The sequence below is a fragment of the Carcharodon carcharias genome, chromosome 6, assembly GCF_017639515.1.
Source record: "Carcharodon carcharias isolate sCarCar2 chromosome 6, sCarCar2.pri, whole genome shotgun sequence".
In the NCBI taxonomy this organism is placed as follows: Eukaryota; Metazoa; Chordata; class Chondrichthyes; order Lamniformes; family Lamnidae; genus Carcharodon; species Carcharodon carcharias.
In genome coordinates this window covers 153,325,617-153,345,267 of record NC_054472.1, presented here as the reverse complement: position 1 = coordinate 153,345,267, position 19,651 = coordinate 153,325,617, and positions in this window count along the sequence as shown.

The following is a 19,651-nucleotide window of genomic DNA, read 5'->3' as shown; positions in this document are numbered from 1 at the left end:
CAATGTATGCCTGAACAGAGTGTCTGTCTGTAACTTGCTTGACAGAAGTGTGGACAGCTGATTGGGAGACACTGCAAAGATCACCCACCGAGCCCTGGAAGGAGCCAGAGGCATAGAAGGTGAGGGCAGCTGTGACCTTCAGAGCCACTGGCATGGGGTGTCCGCCCACACAGGGGAGATCTCAGGGCCAATCATCTGACAGATATAGTTCACTGTCTCCCTCGACAGTCGGAGCCTCCTTTGGCACTGCACCTCAGACATATTGAGGTAACTGCTTCGTTGCCTGTATACCCTGGCAGCAGGATAGTGGTGTCTTCTGCGGCACCTTCCACCTTGGACAACCTCTTTGCCCTGCGCCCCTTATGCCTGTGCCTGTCCTCTCAAAGGTGGCTCCCCTGGAGGCTGAATGTCACTCCTGGCCTCCTCCTCCTTCTAGCCCTCCCTTCCTCCCCAGAGGAGCTGCCTCCAGTGGACATGTCAGAACCCATACCCAAGCTAACAGGAGGCCTCCGGAAAGCTACAGGCCCCTTAAAGATTCCTGACTGCAGAGTGCTGACCTGAAGGTTCAAAGTACAGAGAAAGCTGCTGGGATACGTTCTGAACCACTGCAGATCACACAGGCAAGTTTAAAATGCTTTCTCCAATAAATACTCCACAAAGCATTTTGACGATCCCACTGAGAGCCTCTTATCCCACCTGTGGATGAGATTCATAGAAAAGTCTCTTACCCGCCTGCCCATTGCGCCCATGCGCCGACCTGAAGGTCGCACGGGCACCTGAAAATCGCTGTTGATTGAAAACTAAAGGGCCTTAACTGGCCCCTTAATTAATGGCGGGTGCGTGTCGGACTTCAACACGTGCACGCCCAGCGAAATATCGCGATGGCGGCGGTGATGTCGGGACCCTCGTCCAACATCACCACGTGTCATTTTAGGTGCAGACGTGTGGGGCCCTCCCCCTACAAGTCAAACTGAAAATTCTGCCCCCTGAGTAGTAATGTTCCAAAGTTTGCATGTGTGAGTGGAGAATAATTGAACAGAGAAAGATAATATTCTTAGCTTGAAATTCTAATTAAACTTCTTTTGCTATTGCAGCCATGTCCTGGAAGCGAAGCCCCTGGCATTAATCACACCAGCGACTGCTTCCTATTGGCAGTGGATCTGTTCCCTCAAAAGGCTTTATACTCCTGGAGGCCTGTTATCATCATTGTGGGTCTTTGATGAGGTCGTCCACGGTTGGGAATTACAGATATTGCTGGAGGCAAGGCTATTGGTAAACTTTAATTTTTATTGGATTTTGCTAACTATGTAGGGTATAAGATTTAGCATGAGGCTTCACATAGAAATGACCATTACCATTTCTAATTAATGTAATCTTGATTTAGAAACGCAATGAAAAATGATCAAACTTACTGATGAAACCAAATTGAGATATTCCATCAATTTGAAAGGGATCTTGATTGTGACAGTCCCTCATTTTAACTCTTTTTAAAACTCGTTCTGATGATATTCTAACTGTTCCTTTAAAATGGAGTCTTTGTCATGGGTCTCCCTCTTAGGAGTGGAAATCATTTTGAAAGGACTCCTGATTATTAAACTCCTTCTTGTAAAGGGGTACCGATATGTGATTTCCTCTTTGAATGCTGATAGTGAGTCTCCAGCTCAAATGAAGTGCTTATGATGAGACTATCTCATTAAATTTCCTGCGATTGTTCTATGCATTGCCCCTAAACCATTTGACACTTGTGATTAATAATCCACAACGATACAAATTAAAGCAATGTCGCCCAGATGCCTTCCACCCAACAAACTCATCACATTTATGGCCAAATTGGGACGGGATATAATTTGGTTCGAGTTCCCTCTAGCCTGTCGTCTGCATGACATGTCTCAAAGGGGCCAGTAACTTAATCATATCAGTAGTAACTGCATTAGGATGACCACAATTCACTGACTAAGTTTTTTTTTCACTGCATCATTTTTAAAGGCAGTTCCTGATATCACCAAGGGAGTTATAGTTATGCCAACTAAGGAAGCTCAGTTTTGGATTTTTTCCTTGACTGAAATCTTTGCATCCTCACTGGCTATGGGTGAGGTCCCAGAGGATTGGAGAATGGCCAATGTTGTTCCATTGTTTAAGAAGCGTAGCAGGGACAATCCAGGAAATTATAGGCCGGTGAGCCTTACGTCAGTGGTAGGGAAATTATTGGAGAAGATTCTTTATGACAGGATTTACTACAATTTGGAAGCAAATGGGCGTATTAGTGAGAGGCAGCATGGTATTGTGAAGGGGAGGTTGTGTCTCACTAACTTGATTGAGTTTTTCGAAGAAATTACAAAGATGATCAAAGATGGAAGGGCAGTGGATGTTATATACATGGATTTCATTAAGGCCTTTGACAAGGTCTCTCATAGCAGACTGGTACAGAAGGTAAAGTCGCACGGGATCAGAGGTGAGCTGGCTAGATGGATACAGAATTGGCTTGGTCATAGATGACAGAGAGCGCAGTAGAAGGGTGCTTTCCTGAATGGAGAGCTGTGACTAGTGGAGTTCCGCAGGGGTCAGTGCTGGGACCTTTGCTGTTTGTTGTATACATAAATGATTTGGAGGAAAATGTAACTGGGCTAATTAGTAAGTTTGCAGATGACACTAAGGTTGGAGGAGTTGCAGATAGTGAAGAAGATTGTCAAAGGATACAATGGGATATAGATCGATTGGAGACTTGGGCGGAGAAATAGCAGATGGAGTTTAATCCAGACAAATGCGAGGTAATACATTTTGGAAGGTCTAATACAGACAAGAATTATACAGTAAATGGCAGAACACTTAAGTGCATTGACGGGCAGAGGGATCTGGGTGTACAGGTCCACAGGTCACTGAAAGTGGCAACGTAGGTGGATAAGGTGGTCAGGAAGGCATATGGCATGCTTGCCTTCATTGGCAGGGGTATTGAGTATAAAAGCTAGGAAGTCATGCTGCAGTTGTATCGAACCTTGGTTAGGCCACACTCGGAATATTGCGTGCAATTCTGGTCGCCACATTACCAGAAGGATATGGAGGCATTGGAGAGGGTGCAGAGGAGGTTTACCAGGATGCTGCCTGGTCGGAGGTTATTAGGTCTGAGGAGAGTTTGGAGAAATTCGGATTGTTCTCACTAGAGCAACGGAGATTGAGGGGCGACTTGATAAAAAGTTTACAAAATTATGAGTGGCATGGACAGAGTGGATAGCCAGAAGCTTTTTCCCAGGGTGGAAGAGTCAATTACTAGGGGACATAGATTTAAGATGAGAGGACAAAACTATAGAGGAGATGTGCGGAGCAAGGTTTTTACGCAGAGGGTAGTGAGTGTCTGGAATTTTTGCTGCCAGAGGAGGTGGTGGAAGCAGGTACGATAGTGGTGTTTAAGAGGCAGCTTGACAAATACATGAATAGGATGGGGATAGAGGGATACGGACCCGGAAGTGCAAAATGTTTTAGTTGACGGGCAACATGATCGGCGCAGGCTTGGAGGGCCGAAGGGCCTGTTCCTGTGCTGTACTTTTCTTTGTTCTTTTATTGGGGGTTGGAGAGGAGGTGGCTTGTTGGGATAATTAACCTGTGTGTTTTGCATTAAGACAGCCTCCATTTGAACTAGATGCTTACTGTGGAACTGGGCCACACAGGTCAGAAGGTCCTCAATCCATAACTAGCTTGACTTCAATTAGTCAAACACAGCTAATACTCTGCTTTTATTGGTCCCAAATTCTGCTTTAATTAGTCTCAGTATCCCAGTAGGCTGAGGAATTGTTAAAACTGAGGGTTCCTCCTCCTGGAGGTTACCTAATACTTTCTGGATGGGGATAGGCCTGACTGTAACACCTTCCACAGACAAATAACATATTGGCACTTGGGCCCTGATTTTAACTGGGACAGGGAATGGTGAGTGAGAGGCTTGAAGAAGATAGTGTACTCGGCAGTTATGAAGGAAGCCAGTTGCATTTAAATTGGATGGGCAACGTCCAAATCCCGTGAAAAGAACAAAAAAACTGGTCCACATTTGAACAATTGACATTGTTGTCCCACAGGAAGCTGACACGAATGATGCCAAGGCAAGTGGGCAGGGGTGGGAATTGAGGCGAGAACTGGCTGCAGTCAGGGAACCACAGGCCCTGGTGAAAAGTAACAGCTACAACGCCCGAACAGATTGAATGACACTCACTGACACACTTTTTATTACAGAAAAGTGTGGCACACAATGACAAAGCAATACGCATTTGTATGTTCTACTCCATGGAAGAGAAGGTGCTAACTATCGAGAGAGGGCCATCGTTGAGGCTGTGCCCATTGGAGGGGCTAAAGCAATGAAGTATGTTGACCTAACTTGTCTTCCCACACCCAACTTCTCCCTCACCCCTAACTCTCTTCTCACTCACAAACCGAAGGTGAATATGCACATCTTACTTCCTCCTCTTCACTCCTAACAACCCGACCGTTTCCCATTTTTCATTTCAGATGCTCCTGAAACTGCAGACCATGGTGGAAAGGCTGGAAGACAATGAAGATGAAAACACACCATCACTTGACTTCACAGTTGCAGTCACCAACCCAGATACTGATGCTGAGCGCAATTTTGAGTAAAGGATCCGTATGTGGTGAGACACTGGGCATAAGTTTGCTGCAGCCAGGGCAGGGAGAAAAGGAGTGCTCTCAGATGCCAGCTCGCCAGAGGGCAAGTTCTGCTGCACAAAGCTGCAAACAGGACCTCAGATATTTCCAAGGTACAGAAAAAGGCTGATGGGTCTACAAACAAAATTTTGAGGATTGGGAAGTCTGGAAGAAAACCTTTTGTGCAACATCAAGAAATATGGAAGAGTCTGTTACCAACTTGGCACAGGGTTTTGTGCAGAGCTTGGAGTCCGTTCTTCCCATTTTGGCACAAGTGACTAACAGCCTTGTGGAAACAACCTGGTGCAACATAATGTCACAGCTCGAGCAGCAACAACCCAATGCCTGAGTGCTACAATTTAAACTCAAACCTCTGCCATCAGGCCTGTGGATATCAGAATTCAAAGGGGCTTCCAGAGTTTCACAGAAGTCCAGAAATCTGTCCTCTAACGGATTACTGGGATGGCTGATGCACCACCCAGTGGTTCCATGGAGGACACATATACTCTCCTCTCTCTGAATAACATTTGTGCACTAACCACTGCCACTCTGCCAGTGCCCCTGCTGATGCTTGTCAGCCAGCCAGCCCAGACTGCTGACGCCTGTGACGAAGTGGTGAAGTTCAATGCCAGGCCCTTACTTGCTCCATTTATTGCAGGCCAAAGTTGGCTAATGCTTTGCATATGTAAGGGGCCTTGCATTTTGTTTAGGTGACCACTAGGAAAACCAGAAAAATGTCCCAACCAAATCAGTTATCACCTTTCTCGAGCATCCTTGGGGTGAAGTACATTTGTTCCTGAAATTGGGCCTCATTGCACCCATTTCATCTCTGTTAGACATGCGTGATACAGTCCAACTTCTATCCCTTTAACTTTGCAAACTGGGAATTGAAAAGGAATGACACTCATAAGGAACTCTCAACTCTGGATCAGTAAGTGACATTGCAGAACATAAATCTAGACTGATGCTCCAGTGTACACATGAAGGCGGTGCCATCCTTCAAATGAGATGGATTTTAAAATTTTCACCCACATTTTCAAATCCCTCCATGGCCTTAAGCCCCTCCCAATCTTTATAATCTCCTCCATCCTCACAACCCTCCAAAATGTCTGCACTCACCTAATTCTGACCTCATTAACATCCCCAATTTTAATCGCTCACCATTGGTGTCTATGCCTTCAGTTGCCTAGACCCTTAGCTCTGGAATTCCCTCCCTAAAATCCCTCTAGCTTGCTTTCCTCTTCAAGACACTCCTTAAAGTCCAATTCTTTGACCAAGCTTTTGGTCATCTTACCTAATATCTTTTCGTGTGGCTCAGTGTCATATTTTGGGCAGAATCATCCCAGATTTGCATTAAGTGCAGTAGCAGGCAGGTTTTACCCACCGGCTGCAATGATGGCTTTTCATGTCGTATCATCCCAAACCTGCCGCATTCCCCATCATACCATCACCTCGCAACTTCATCATGCTGGGCGCCATGTTTAAATCTAGCCGCATACACACATCTCTGTGCTTCCAGCCTAGGGCTACTGCAGGAAGGTTGTCCATGAAAGGCAAAAAGACTGCAGCCCCAGGTTTAATGACCATCACTGGAACAACTTTTCGATGCCATGGAGGCCCACTGTGATGTTCTCTACCCTGCTCTGGCTGCAGGATGCACAGTGGCATGACCAACCAGGCTTGGGAGGCAGTGGCAGTGGTGTTCAATGCCAATGCCCTTCAAAAGAGGACAGCAAACCAGTGCCACAAGAGAATGAATTATCTCCTCCATTCTGCCATGGTATGTCATTCTTCTCATCACTCTCAACTCTCACACTCACAAACCCATCATACATCCATAGGGCTCTCACTCACTGCTGGTTCATGGGACATCACCCATTCACTCTTTCACACACACCTTCATTGTCCTCATCCTGTCCCATGGGACCACTCACCACCCACACATGCCAAGCATACTTATCATATGGTCTGGTAGATGTCCTGCTTACTCTCTCTCCATCTCTATTCATGCAGGACAAGCTGGCACACAAAAAAAGGGAGAGTTCGCAGACCGGTGGCGGAGTGCCTGAAATCGAAGTCCTCATGGACTTTGAAAATAGAGCCACTCAGCTGGCCAGCAAGGATCTGGACCATTCCTGTGCTGACGGTGAGGTTGGTAGTGCTCTACCAAGTGAGGATCCAGCAGTGCAACATCCATCAGGCAACCATGCTGTGAGTGATGTGTCCTGTTTCACAGGCCACTGCCATGCACTAATTATCTCTGTTTGCTTTCACAGCACATCCGCCAAACAGCCGACAGAGTCCATGACCCAGGGCTTCCAATCAAACCCCAAAGAAACCTCTGAAGAGGAATCTGGAGGCACTCTCCATGAAGTTCCTTCACAGTGGTCACCCACACCCTCCACAGTGCAGAGTCACACACCTCGGTGGGACCTAGCTTTAGAGTAGGCTTGGGATCACAATCTGGTGAGCACATCACACTGTCTGATCCACAGCAGGCAGAGGCAGGGACTTCCCAGGCTTCTGGCATGCAGAGGACTGCTGGAGGCCAGAAATTTGCTGAGTCCAAGTCAGATGACGAGACTCTGAACCCGATCATGTCATAGTTGCTGGAGATGCAAAGGCAAGCTCGGGAACATCAGGAAGGGATGTCCGCTGCACTCCTCAGGTTGCAACGCAGGATGGAGGAGTCCATCCACCTTCAGCCTGAGGTGATAGCGCCAGCATGCCAATGCACTGAGGCCAACACTGATTGGATGGCAGCTGCCATGGAGACTTTGGTCCAAGACTTCGTTTCTGCACTGCTGCGCAGGCTCATCTTCATCGCTGATGCCATAGACCGCCTCCTGCGGTGTGTATGCAAAAGGGGTGCAGGGCTGCTCGAACTCACTCCAGCTACCCCTTCTCCTCAAAGAGTCAACTGGGGAACTTGGGCACCAATAGGGAGGAGGATCAGCAGGTGTACCCCCGAGATCATCCATCCAGGTGACTCCGGGATTGTCCGACCCATCCGAATCCTCTCTTCCTGTGACCCCAGCAGCTCCAACTCCACAGGCTAAGGAGGGTGCCACTAACACACCGTAGGACCCCATAAGCAGACCTGGGCCCTCTAGGCCTCAGCCCTCCAGATTACAACCGCCAAAGTAATCATAGACAGGATGTAGCAGTCAGCCAGCTGCCTCCACCTTTGCTGTGAATGTCTGGGGAGCAGCAAGACATAGCGACAGGATGAGGAAAGTTAAGAAGATGTAACTCTTTCGAGTACAAACCCGTTTCAAGTACAAACCCGTTTCCATCTGTTTCAGATGAAGTTACATTGTTTCATAGTTTTGCCATTGTGAGATTTGAACTCTTGACCTTGGGGTTACAAACCCAGTACCATAACCACTTGGCTATTTAGGCCAAGCCGTTAAGAAGATATAGTTGCACAGCCTGGGTATAGGTGTTAATCACTTGTACATGATGTTCACTATTCTCAATAAACTCCCAAGAATGTATCCATGCCTATGGCTCCTTGTTATGATGAGCAGTGTTCATGTCACTCAGATGTGAAACCCTTCTGCACAAGATAAAGGCCGGTGTCTCAGTCCAGGGCCTCTTCCGTGTACTTTGTTCAAGCTTCAGACCAAAGTGATGGTCTGCCCTCACACTCCCAGGACACATTACTGATGCCTGCATCATGACGGTGCTTGTCATTCTTGCAGCAATGTTGTGGGCAGGTGTCACAGAATTCCATCATTCTCTCTATGTGCTCTCAGCACCTTTTAAGGTGGGACTGGCCCCCATTTCTTCAGCATCTGTGACCAGTGACGCTGTACTCCTGAAGGATTCAAGTGCTGAAAGCAGACAAAGGATTAGGTGCTTTTAAAGTTTCAGGGCTGTGTCTCTATGATATGACTCCAATCACAGAGCACAAGTGAGCTGCCCACGGCCAGACAGGAGTCAGACATTCACAGAGGCTAAGTGAAGATCTATGATGTGTCCTCACTGCATGTCATCATCACCCTCCCGCAATCGAGCGACTGTTAGGACCTCCACTGCATCTCCATGACAGGAGCATTATCACAGAGGGTATGTGCATTGCCATAAGCCAGATTGGAGTCAAACATTCATTACAATGTGAGGATATATGGTGTATCCTCACTGCATGTCATCATCATCTTCCACAAAACTAGCAGCTATGAGGGCCTCCTGAGCGCGCCTGCCTCGCCTGGCCAGTGCGAGGGCCTCACCCCCATCATCGTTGCCTTTGAGGACCTCATCGCCATTTGCATCCTCCTCACCAGAGGAGACCTCTAGATCCTCCATCTCCTCCTCAGCCAGCAACTCCCCGTTGTAGCACCAGGTTGTAAAGGGCACAGCAGGTGATGGCGATGCATGGCACCCTCTGTGGGCTATGTTGTAGGGCTCCACCAGATCAGTCCAGCACCCAACCATCACTTTCAGATGGTCTGTTCCACCAAGTTGTGAGTTGCAGCATGAGCCTCATTATATCTTCTTTCTGTTGCAGCCTGAGGCCACTGCACAGGTGGCGTCAGCCACATCCTCTGTGGGTAGCTCTTGTCCTCAAGGAGCCATCTCTGCAGCCTCTGTGGACCTGGAAAACTTCAGAGATCTGTGGCCAACTGAGAATGTAGGAGCTGTGAACTCCCCCTAGAAACCGTGCACAGATCCAACTGTCGTGATTGCACACTAGTTGCACATTCGGTGAATGGAATCCCTTGCGGTTTATATAGTTGACCACGTGTTGCGATTGAGAGCTGAGCACCATGTGAGTGCAGTCGATGGCACCCTACACCTGTGGGAAACCCGAGATCTTGGAAATCCAATCACTCTTGCATCCTGGCTCTCCTGGTCCCAGGCAAAATGCACAAAGTTGTGTGCCCTTGCGAAGAAAGTATCATGACCTTATGGATGCATTTGTGGGTGGAGACTTGTGATATACCACAGAGGCCACCTGTGGAGCCCTGAAAGGAGCCAGTGGCATGGAAATTGATCACTGCTGTCACTTCATGGCCACTGGCAGTAGATGCCCTCCATGTCTCCGTGGCACCAAATCCTGCAGTGGCTGGCAGATGTGACCAACCAGTTTGCTAGACATGCGCAGTCTTCAGCAACACTGGTTTTCAGTCATCTGCAGGAATGAAAGGTGGTACCTATAGACCCTGTGTCTAGCTAGACGATGACCAGCGATGGCTCGCTGAGGCTCTTTGGCGGAATGTGCGGGAGTCCCAGCCGCCCCTTCTTCCAGAGGGTGTTGCTCCTCCCTCTGCCCAGCCAGTCACTTTAGCCACTCCCTTCTCTGTTGTCTTCACCCTCTGTAAGCCATGAGGCATATAGCTAGGTCACCAGGCTCCATGATCCTGATGTACTTATCCTTTCAGCATGAAAGAGAGAGACGTGTGGAGTAGCATGGGTATACTAAGAATCTCTCTTGGTTAATCCTGAAGGCCCCTTAACACATCCCAGAGAATGCTGGCCACCACTTGGATGGCCAGAGTTTAGTCCACTACATCGCTGCCCGAAACCCCACCTTCCTCTGCCCCGTTCCCCCTGACCAATTGGCAGCAGCTTCACCCACTGGACTGCATGCTGTGCTCTGAGCTCAGGCGCAGGCATTCTCCTAACCCACACTGCAAGGCTGCACTGTTAGCTTGAACCATGGGGGAGACTGTTCCAAACAAGGATGATGACATTGCAAGGAGCTGTGAGCTCCTCCACCAGTGACTGCTCCATGGCCAACTTTAGCAAGGACATTGTGCCAACGTACCAAGTCATTCAACTATTCTGCAGATCATTCATTACTTGCCAGTGTGTGCCCAAGAGGTGAAAAGCTCTGGAGCACATGGTGGCATTTTGATGCCTCTGTGTTGCTTGAGTGGGCAGAGAAGCCAGAGGCCTTACTCCAATCATATCAATGTGTCTGCACCTGTGTCTCAGCTGCAGTGGAATGGTCTTATAAGCTGTCCCTAATGCATGGCCGTTTCTCTCACCCACCGCCAGACCCCACTCCCGCACGTGCTTGTGCACTACCTTCAACTACAGGGCAGCCCTTGCCCACCACCCCCCACACCCAAGTTGCCTCAACCACAGGGCAGCCCTTGACTCCCCACCCCAACACGCCTCAACCGTGAAGTCCAACAGGCAAACCGGGCGAGCGCTCCACAGCATTACTCATGCCTTTTATGTGCTGTTGAGAAACACGTCGATGTGTGTTCTCATTAATGTGGGTGGATGAACCAGCGGGGGGGAAGGGGGGTGTGGATTCAACTCCAGCGGGCTGGCCTTATAATGATATGCTGATGTTTTAGAAAGAGGTTTCCAAGGTCTGATGGCAAGAAACGCGGCCCACCATCGGCAGGTGGAGCAGACGATTGCAAACTGACTTCATGACATCGTGAAATCAATTTTTGGCCTTCTCGCCATATTGTCTGCTCACAGAGCACCCGCGATGCCAGCGGGCATGGAAGATCCCGGCCTTTGTTTCATAATGTTCCTGCCCTGAGGCAATTTATTATGTTAAAGATGCTCTGTAAATACAGATTGTTGCTTAAATATCCACCTGTTTTGAGTGGGTGTTTTGAATCCCAACATATTACTTAAAAAACAGCAGGGAGGTTTCTCCACGTGCTAGCTAATATTCTTCCCACAAACAATGTTCCAGTAAAAACACAGATTAACTAGTTGTACAATTTCTTGGAGTATGGGAGTACGTGGGCACTTGCTGCATCCAAAATGACTAGCTGCCAGATTTATCTACCCAACAATAGTTACTATACATCAAAGCAATTCAGTATAAAAAGTGAACTCTTTGAGACGCTTCAGAAAGATGCGATAATGCTAAGTAAATGTAGGTCTTCCTTTTTTTAGTCCTTCATATCAAAGGCAAATTTGTTGAGCAATAAATAAACAAAACATTAAAGGCTTCTTCATTAAACTAACATATGTTTTAAAAAGCAAAAAAAGGCCATTTAAATTTCTCTTTTACAACTGCCAAAGTGGCCTGCTTTCCCCTCATTCATTTTTCTAATATTAATGCTGATGGCTTTACCCACCCTAAAAAATGTATGCCCCCGATGTGTGCTCCCACTGATATTCCTCTCTCACTGAACAAAATTAATCCTCGGAGAATTAGACTGAAGACAGAGACTGTCAGAATGACATCTGAGGGTCACTCCCATGATTCCGAGCTTTGGTGGACCAATGGGAAGAGGATTGATTGAGGATCTATCAGACCAGATTGTCCCATAACTTATTTTGATGGATTTTAGTGAGGTTTATCGAAACATTGAAGGAGACGGAAGCATTTACAATGCGTCACTGTTCAATAATACTCTGGATTGATATTACCTAAATAATGAGAGGGTTTGGCAGGCTTGGCAGGACGGTGTTTATTTAATACAGAGTGCACTAACTAACCATGAATTTACATCATCTCGATTTTGACCTTACAGAGCAGATCACTCTGCCTGTCTGTTTATATCCATTGCAGCACTTATTTATTTATTAGTCATTATTCACAATAATTCTGAAAATAGTGGGACTACTTATTAGTATTATATTAAAAATTCTAGATAATGAAAAATAAAAATTCTGTGTGAAAACTTCAGGATGGCTCCCAGCTATTAAATTTGTGGTACATTTCTACCAACTGTGGAGGCTACATTCGATAGCCCCTGAAAATAGGCTCATGGATCACAATGTGTGATTAACCCTTATCCATTGATTGCAGTGCAGGTTTCGCGCTTTGTGCTGCTGCTCATTTCAATGATTTCAGTAAACTATGCTGTTGATTGGCTATATGCATCAGCAAGGGGGCTAATATAACAAGTGGGATAGCACCACTTAAAGCTAATCTGCGCTGCTTAAAACTAGCCTGTACCTCTCAAAGGGGTGGATGAGGCAGGTGCTGGTCGTCATTCAGGAAGTGATTCCAAGCTTGTAAACACTGAAGATTGGCACAAGATGGGAGATAGTGGGCTCCACATTTTCTGATGCAGAACTGGAGGCCTTGGTTGGGGAAGGTGGAAAAGAGAAGGGCCAGAACACCACCCAGACACAAACGCAGAAGGCAATGGGAGCAGATAGGCAGAATCCCGCTCTGAAGATCTGGATGAACCGCCCCATCAAGTTCAAGAGTGGCCAAGGTCCATGAATGCATCACCAAATTCCATACCCCAACAACTGCAGTGCTAACCTCTGACACCACTCAATTCATCACTCTTCATCATTCCCCTAACTACAATCTCTCAGCTCACACACCTAACATTCATCTGTTCTACCACACCCTCACACACTTAGCTCTGTTGCAAGCCTCACATACACATCTCACAGCTTTACAACACAGCCAGAAATTCAACCTTGATAGCCATATCACCCAAAATGATTGCATGACATTTACTGAGAGTCTTCCTTCTTTCACTTATGGAACAAATTAGTACACAACTGAAAGAGGCAGGAACTAATCGAAGAGGGTCAGGTGCTCCAGCAAGTCCTAATGCCCATGGATGGCCAAAAAGACGTTCTACCCTTCACATAAATGAGTAATGTTGTGCGTGAATTTCAGTGCCGGTGTGATGCTATGTATGTAGGCCATACATCACAAAGACTGGTGGATCATATCAAACACCACGCGCCTTCGGCTGTTCACAATGGGCAAGGTACTGACAGTACCCAACCAGCCCATGCTTGCAAAACTCAAAACATAGTGACCAACATTAGGTGTGATTCCATGTTTGGACAACATTTGCTCAGCAGCTTTAAGTGTGCTAGGAATTCTACTGACAACAAATTTAAGATTATCAGTCAGGCTTGCTCACACATAGTAATACACAGAGCCCTGTTCTTTGCAGATAGAAAGAACATGTACACACATTGTACCTTTTTCAACTAAACAAAATACATGGTAGCCATTCCCTGGTGCATTCCTTAGGGCAATGCCTTGACCAATCAGAGTCAATCTGTCTGATTTGAATTTAAACAAAGCTTTGCAGTTAACTGTCAGTCACTAGTTAGCTGGTGCATTCTCCATGGCAACACCTCTACCAATAAGAGTCTGCTTGCTAACCACTCAGCACTCTCTTCTCATATGGTATGAATTGTTGCTCCCTTTACATTTGGTATTCATGTGAATTGTCCTGATCAGTGCAAAATGAAAAGCTTCAGCAACATACAATACTCGTATATATATTTGGCAGAGGAAGGCAGTAAGAGATAAAGGAGATGAAGTAGCGTATGGGATTTTCTAATTTGGGGAACAGCCAAATGAACTGCAATGTTTACTATCAATTATTTTTCCATTCTTATGTTCCTATCGCAACAGTTAGGTAAGATTCATGACCAAATTATGGTGTTGTAACTGACTGTTTGTGAGCTCTACCAGTACCATTGAGGGGTGGACTTTATTCAATTCTGTTCAAGAAAAACAGGAGAAAATTTTAAATTTAAAATTTGCTACTTCCTAACAAAATCATTGGAAGTCACAATTTGGAGACACGCAATTCCTAAGGATATGATTTAATTAGGAAACTGAAAAGTAAAGGCACAGCCAGTCACAATTAGGAATGAACTTGCATTAATATATTTCTTATCTTCAGGCCATCGCAATCTGCTTTATAGCCACAGAGTTAATTCTAAAGTATAGTTGCTGTATTTTTGTAAGCAAACAGGACAGCCAGTTTTCAAACAACTAGGTCGTACAAACGGCAATAAGAATAGTAAATGGCACACTGAGAACAGACTTCAAGTGAAATGAAACTTATTATGAACTTAAAATCACATGAAAGCAGTTTTAAACATAAACAGGGCCAGTACAAAAGAAAACCCACCCCTAAACAGAAAAGGGGAAGTGACTGAAAAATTCAACATTCCTATTGATTGAAAGTGATGCTGCTACTGAATGGGGATCATTTTATTGATATGATGTGACGCAGATGGGAGCATTTGCATGCCTGGCAGCTGCGCTTGTCATTTGGATGTCTCGGATATGTTAAACATTAGCCACGCTGGATCTCCCACAAATTCCTCATGTACTGTCACTAAGGGCAAGGCAGCAATGCCTCCGGTGGTGAAGGTGTTGCCAGAGAAATAATCAGTGCTTGGCACTCAGCTGTGCCTATGATGGTGTCCATTTTCTAGTGTACTTTTGATCCAGCAAGTTTATTTGAGGCTGGATGTGGTGCTCTATTTTCAAACATTTCAAGTGTTGGTCTCATTTAGTTTCACATAAGGCAAGTAAAATAAAAATAATAAATATCCATGTTTAACTGTATAGCTGATTTTTGTACAGAAAACATATCTGTGTTGTGTTACTGATAGTCCATGAATTTTTATATAATGGGGGTGAGGGCCTCAGATGTAAAAGGCTTGAAAACCCCTTAAGTAGGAAATGCAATAGCCAATGTGCACACAGTAAGGCTCCACAAACATCTACGCTTTGAAAATATCATCTGTTTAAGTGTTATGTGATCTTTTACATTTACCAGAGAGGACAGATGAGGTATTTATGTAATGTGTCATGTGAAAAGCAGTATCTCTGGCAATGCAGTATGTTAACGGTATGTTCATTGTATTATTAAGGCTGAGGATATACAGGTGGAGAGCATTGATTGATTGAGTACCTTGAGCACAGGGACACTGGATGTTGGCTAGGAGGCAGGCAGTCATTTGTAATGTTACATTCGGTAAATAAATCTAGTATTAAGTAAAAGATTGGTGTCTGGATTCCTACTTCCAGTATTCCCCCAGTACTGCATTGGGGTGTTGGCCTGGATTAGGTGCTCAAGTCTTGTAGATAGAATTTTGTAAGTGGGGCACCATTCCTGACGGTTGATCCAGGGATTAAAATTTAAATTTAAATTGCAAGCGGTGTGCACAGGAGACACATGATTCGACAGAGGTGGAGGCTTGTCAGTGGTGAACCTCGCCGTCAGCTGATAATGCTGCAGCTACAGGTGGGCTATAAAAGAGTCTCCTGGACAAACAGGAAGCCTCTGCAACAGGGTCAAAACTTTGCCGCCCAATTCCATTGCCTTTAACATAAAATTTATTGAGAGCATAAAGGTGTCACGGATTTTTTTTTAGATTTAAATTTCACTTGTAATTATTTCACATTATATTGGTACCACTTTATTCATGTGTGCTTCATCATTATTTATTGAGACTAGCTTAGTCATAGAGCTAAATGAACTGGCACACCTCATGGTTGTCACACATTGGCAGTTACAGGGAATCTAGGGACATTTCCTTTATTAGGGAAGAAGTAATTTTTTTTTTGTAAACTCTTTATTCAATGTTCATATTAGTGTCCAGCGTTGTAATTGCCATTCTGTGGGACATGGCTAAACCTCGGCTAGCCCTCCCTTCTCGGCATTGCAAATAACATAGTCTGGGATCCCTCTCAATGGGGATAAAGAAATGTTGTAGGTCAACTCAGGGCCTTGTAAGGACTCTCACAGTCAACGTCCTGAGATGGACCCACATTTGGATGGTCTGGATCCATCCATTTAGCCACCTCATTTTCTTACCTAACAGACTGTCCTCACCAACCCCAGCACTACACCCAGGATCTTCCCACTTCACCCCTCCATGCCCCTGACCCCAACCTCTGTCCTCCTTTGGATCCATCTTCCACTCCACCATGCAGTCAAATTCTAACCTTTCAACACCTAACTCCCCTCATTGCTACAGCACTCTTGCCAGTCCCAAGCCTCCAAGCAAGCTGTCGTTCACCTGCTCCCTCCCTTCGACTGCACAGTTCAACAAGGAAAACTGCTAACCTCAGATACAAGTGCACAAAGCCGACTGGTGAGCCAAGATGATCTGAGTGCCATAAGATTCTTGTGCGCTGACCTTATCTTGAAGGTAGGATGCAATTTTAAAAAGATTTTCGCTAATGGCTATTCATGACATGCAAATGCGTTATAAGTATGAACTCGCCACAGGATGGTATGAAGCCCAAGATGCCACAAATGCTCTGCATCTCAGCCTGCCCTTGCAAAGTCAAAATTTTGCATACTGCATAATTCAGTCACCCCACACGTCAGGCGGAATTTTCTATGCCCGCTGGTGTCGGTCGTGTTTGGCGACATAAGTGAACTATAAGGCGAGAAGGCCAAATATCTGTTTCACGACATTGTGCAACCAGTTTGTGATCGTCTGCTCAGCCCATTGATGGCAGGCTGTGTTTCTCGCCATCAGATGTTGGGAACCTCATTGTAACACATCTGCATATCATTATAAGGTCAGCTCACCGGAATCATATCCCTATGCTGGGTTGCCCTCCCATGTCGGTGGGAAAACACGCTGCTGTAAAACACATCTTGACAGGTGTGACGTGCAGAATTTGAGATGGCACTAGGGCCTTGCTCACATCGCAGACATCCGAGGAGAAGAAAATGCTGGAACCCTACGGCAATGGCACACTGGAAGAACATCCATGGCATGCTGGGTGGATTCTCATGGACATGGCTAAATTGTAAAGCAGCTCACGGGAGGTGGAAAGTCACCGTGGAGGGTCTGCTCACAATGTATGATGGTCAAGGAGGTGGAGAGGAAGGTGCAGCTGTGTTTGGGAGAGGAAGATATACCGGGGGTGGGAGAGGAAGGTCTAGGATCGACTGGGAGAGGAAGAGGGGTTGGGGGGAAAGGGAGATTGGGTGGAAGGAGAAACAAAGCTGTCTGGGGAGTGGGATTGAGGTTAGGGGGATGAATAAAGGTGTTGGGGGGTGAGTTTGGGACGGGGGAACGAAGCTGTCAGATGGGGTGAGGTTGGGTGGGAGCGAAGGTGTCAGGGGGAAGGTTGGCAGGGGGACTATGAGAGAAGGAGGAGGTAACAGGGGCGAAGGCGGCAACTGGGGAGGTAAGTGTAAGGGGGGTGGAAGGTGTGAGGGAAGGAGTTTGTTGGGGGGAGGAGTCCGGAGAGGGGAGGGAGTCCAAAGGGAGGAAGGAGTCTGGGGGGAGGAAGGGGTGCGGAGAGGGGAGGGAGTCCAGGGGGAGGAAGAAGTCTGGGGGAGGAAGGAATGCGGAGAGGGAAAAAGATAAGGGTGGAGGAAGAATTAAGGGTGTCTGAATGAGTCAGGAAGGGGGAGGGAGTAAGGCTGGAGGAAGAAGTCAGGAAAGTAGAAGGACTAAGGGACAGGAGAGCCCGGGATAGGGGGCAAGGGCTTAGAGGGGGGTCTCTGGTGGGGGCAGGCAAGGAGTTCTGGGCAGAAAGAGTTCAAAGAGGGGAAGGAGGTCTCAACTTCTGTGGTTTGCTTTGCAGCGGTGCCATGCCCATAAGAATCCAAATCATTTATGTACCCCACAAACAGCAAAGGCCCCAGCACCGAGCCCTGCAGAACTCCACTGGAAACAGACTTCCAGTCACAGAAACATCCCTCTACCATCACCCTCTGCTTCCTGCCTCTCAGCCAATTTTGGATCCAACGTGCCACTTTGTCTTGGATCCCATGGGTTCTTACTTTCTTGGCCAATCTGCCGTGACGGACTTTATCAAAAGCCTTGCTAAAGTCCATGCAGACCATATCAAATGCATTACCCCCATCAACAGTCTCGGTTACCTTCTCAAAAAATCGATCAAATTTGTCAAACACAACCTTCCCTTAACAAATCCATGCTGACTGTCCCTGATTTATCCGTATCTCTCCAAGCGCAGATATATTCTGTCCCTGGGAATCCTTTCTAGTAACTTCCCCACCACCAAGGTTAGACTGACTGGCCTGTAATCTCCAGGTCTATCCCTTCCTCCCTTTTTTTAATAATGGGATAACCTTAGCAGTTGTCCAGTCCTTTCGCACCTCACCTGTGGCTAGAGAGGATTTGAAAATTATTGTCAGGCCTCCTGATATCTCTTCCCTTGCCTCCCTCAGCAGCCTGGGATACATCTCATCCAATTCTACAGATTTATCCACTCTTAAATACACTAAATCTGCTGGTATCCCCTCTCTTGTTATGTTAATTTCCTCTAATATTTCACAGTCTATACCTGCAACCTCCTTTTCCATTGTGAAGATCGATGTAAATTATCTATTGAGGACATCTTCCAGGTCCACACACAGATTACCTCTAAGGCCCCTAATTGGTCCTACTCTTTCCCTAGTTATTCTCTTGCTCCTTATATATTAAAAAAAAACCTCTTTGAGTTTTCTTTACTCTACACATCAATGCTTTCTCATGCACTCGCTTAGCTTTCCTCATTTCCTTTTTAAATTTGTCCCTGCACTTTTTATACTCCTCTAGGGACTCAGCTGTATTGAGCCCTTGGTATCTGCCATTAGCTTCTCTTTTTTTCTTAATCCTAACATTTGTGTCCTTTGACATCCAGGGTTCTCCAGACTTGGATCCCCCCCATTTGTCTTCACGGGAATATATTTGCCCTGTACTCTTGCTATTTCCTCCTTGAATGCCTCCCACTGCTCTGACACAGTTTTCCTGCAAGTAGCTGCTCCCAGTCTACTTGGGCCAAATCATATCACATCTTAGTAAAATTAGGCTTTCCCCAGTTTATTACTTTTATTCCTGGCCCAACCTTATCCTTTTCCATAACTATCCTAAATCTAACTGAGTTATGGTCACTCTCTCCAAAATGCTCCCCTACTGACATGCCTTCTACCTCCCCGGGCTCATTTCCGAATATTAGGTCCAGAACTGCCCCCCTCCCTTGTTGGGCTTTCTATGTACTAGCTAAAAAAGTTCTCCTGGATGCAACTTAAGAATTTTGCACCCTCCCTACCTTACACACTAAAACTATCCCAGTTAATATTCAGGTAGTTAAAATGCCCTACTATTACTGCCTTATTATTCTTACACTTCTATGAAATTTGATTGCATATTTGATCTTCTAATTCTCCCTTACTGTTTGGGCCTATAGTAAACTCCCAACAATATGTTTGCCCCTTTTGTGTTTCTTACTTCTACCTATACGGCCTTATTTGATGACCCTTCCAGGATATCATCCATCCTCACTGCTATATTTGATTCCTTGATCACTATTGTGAGCTCCCCCTTC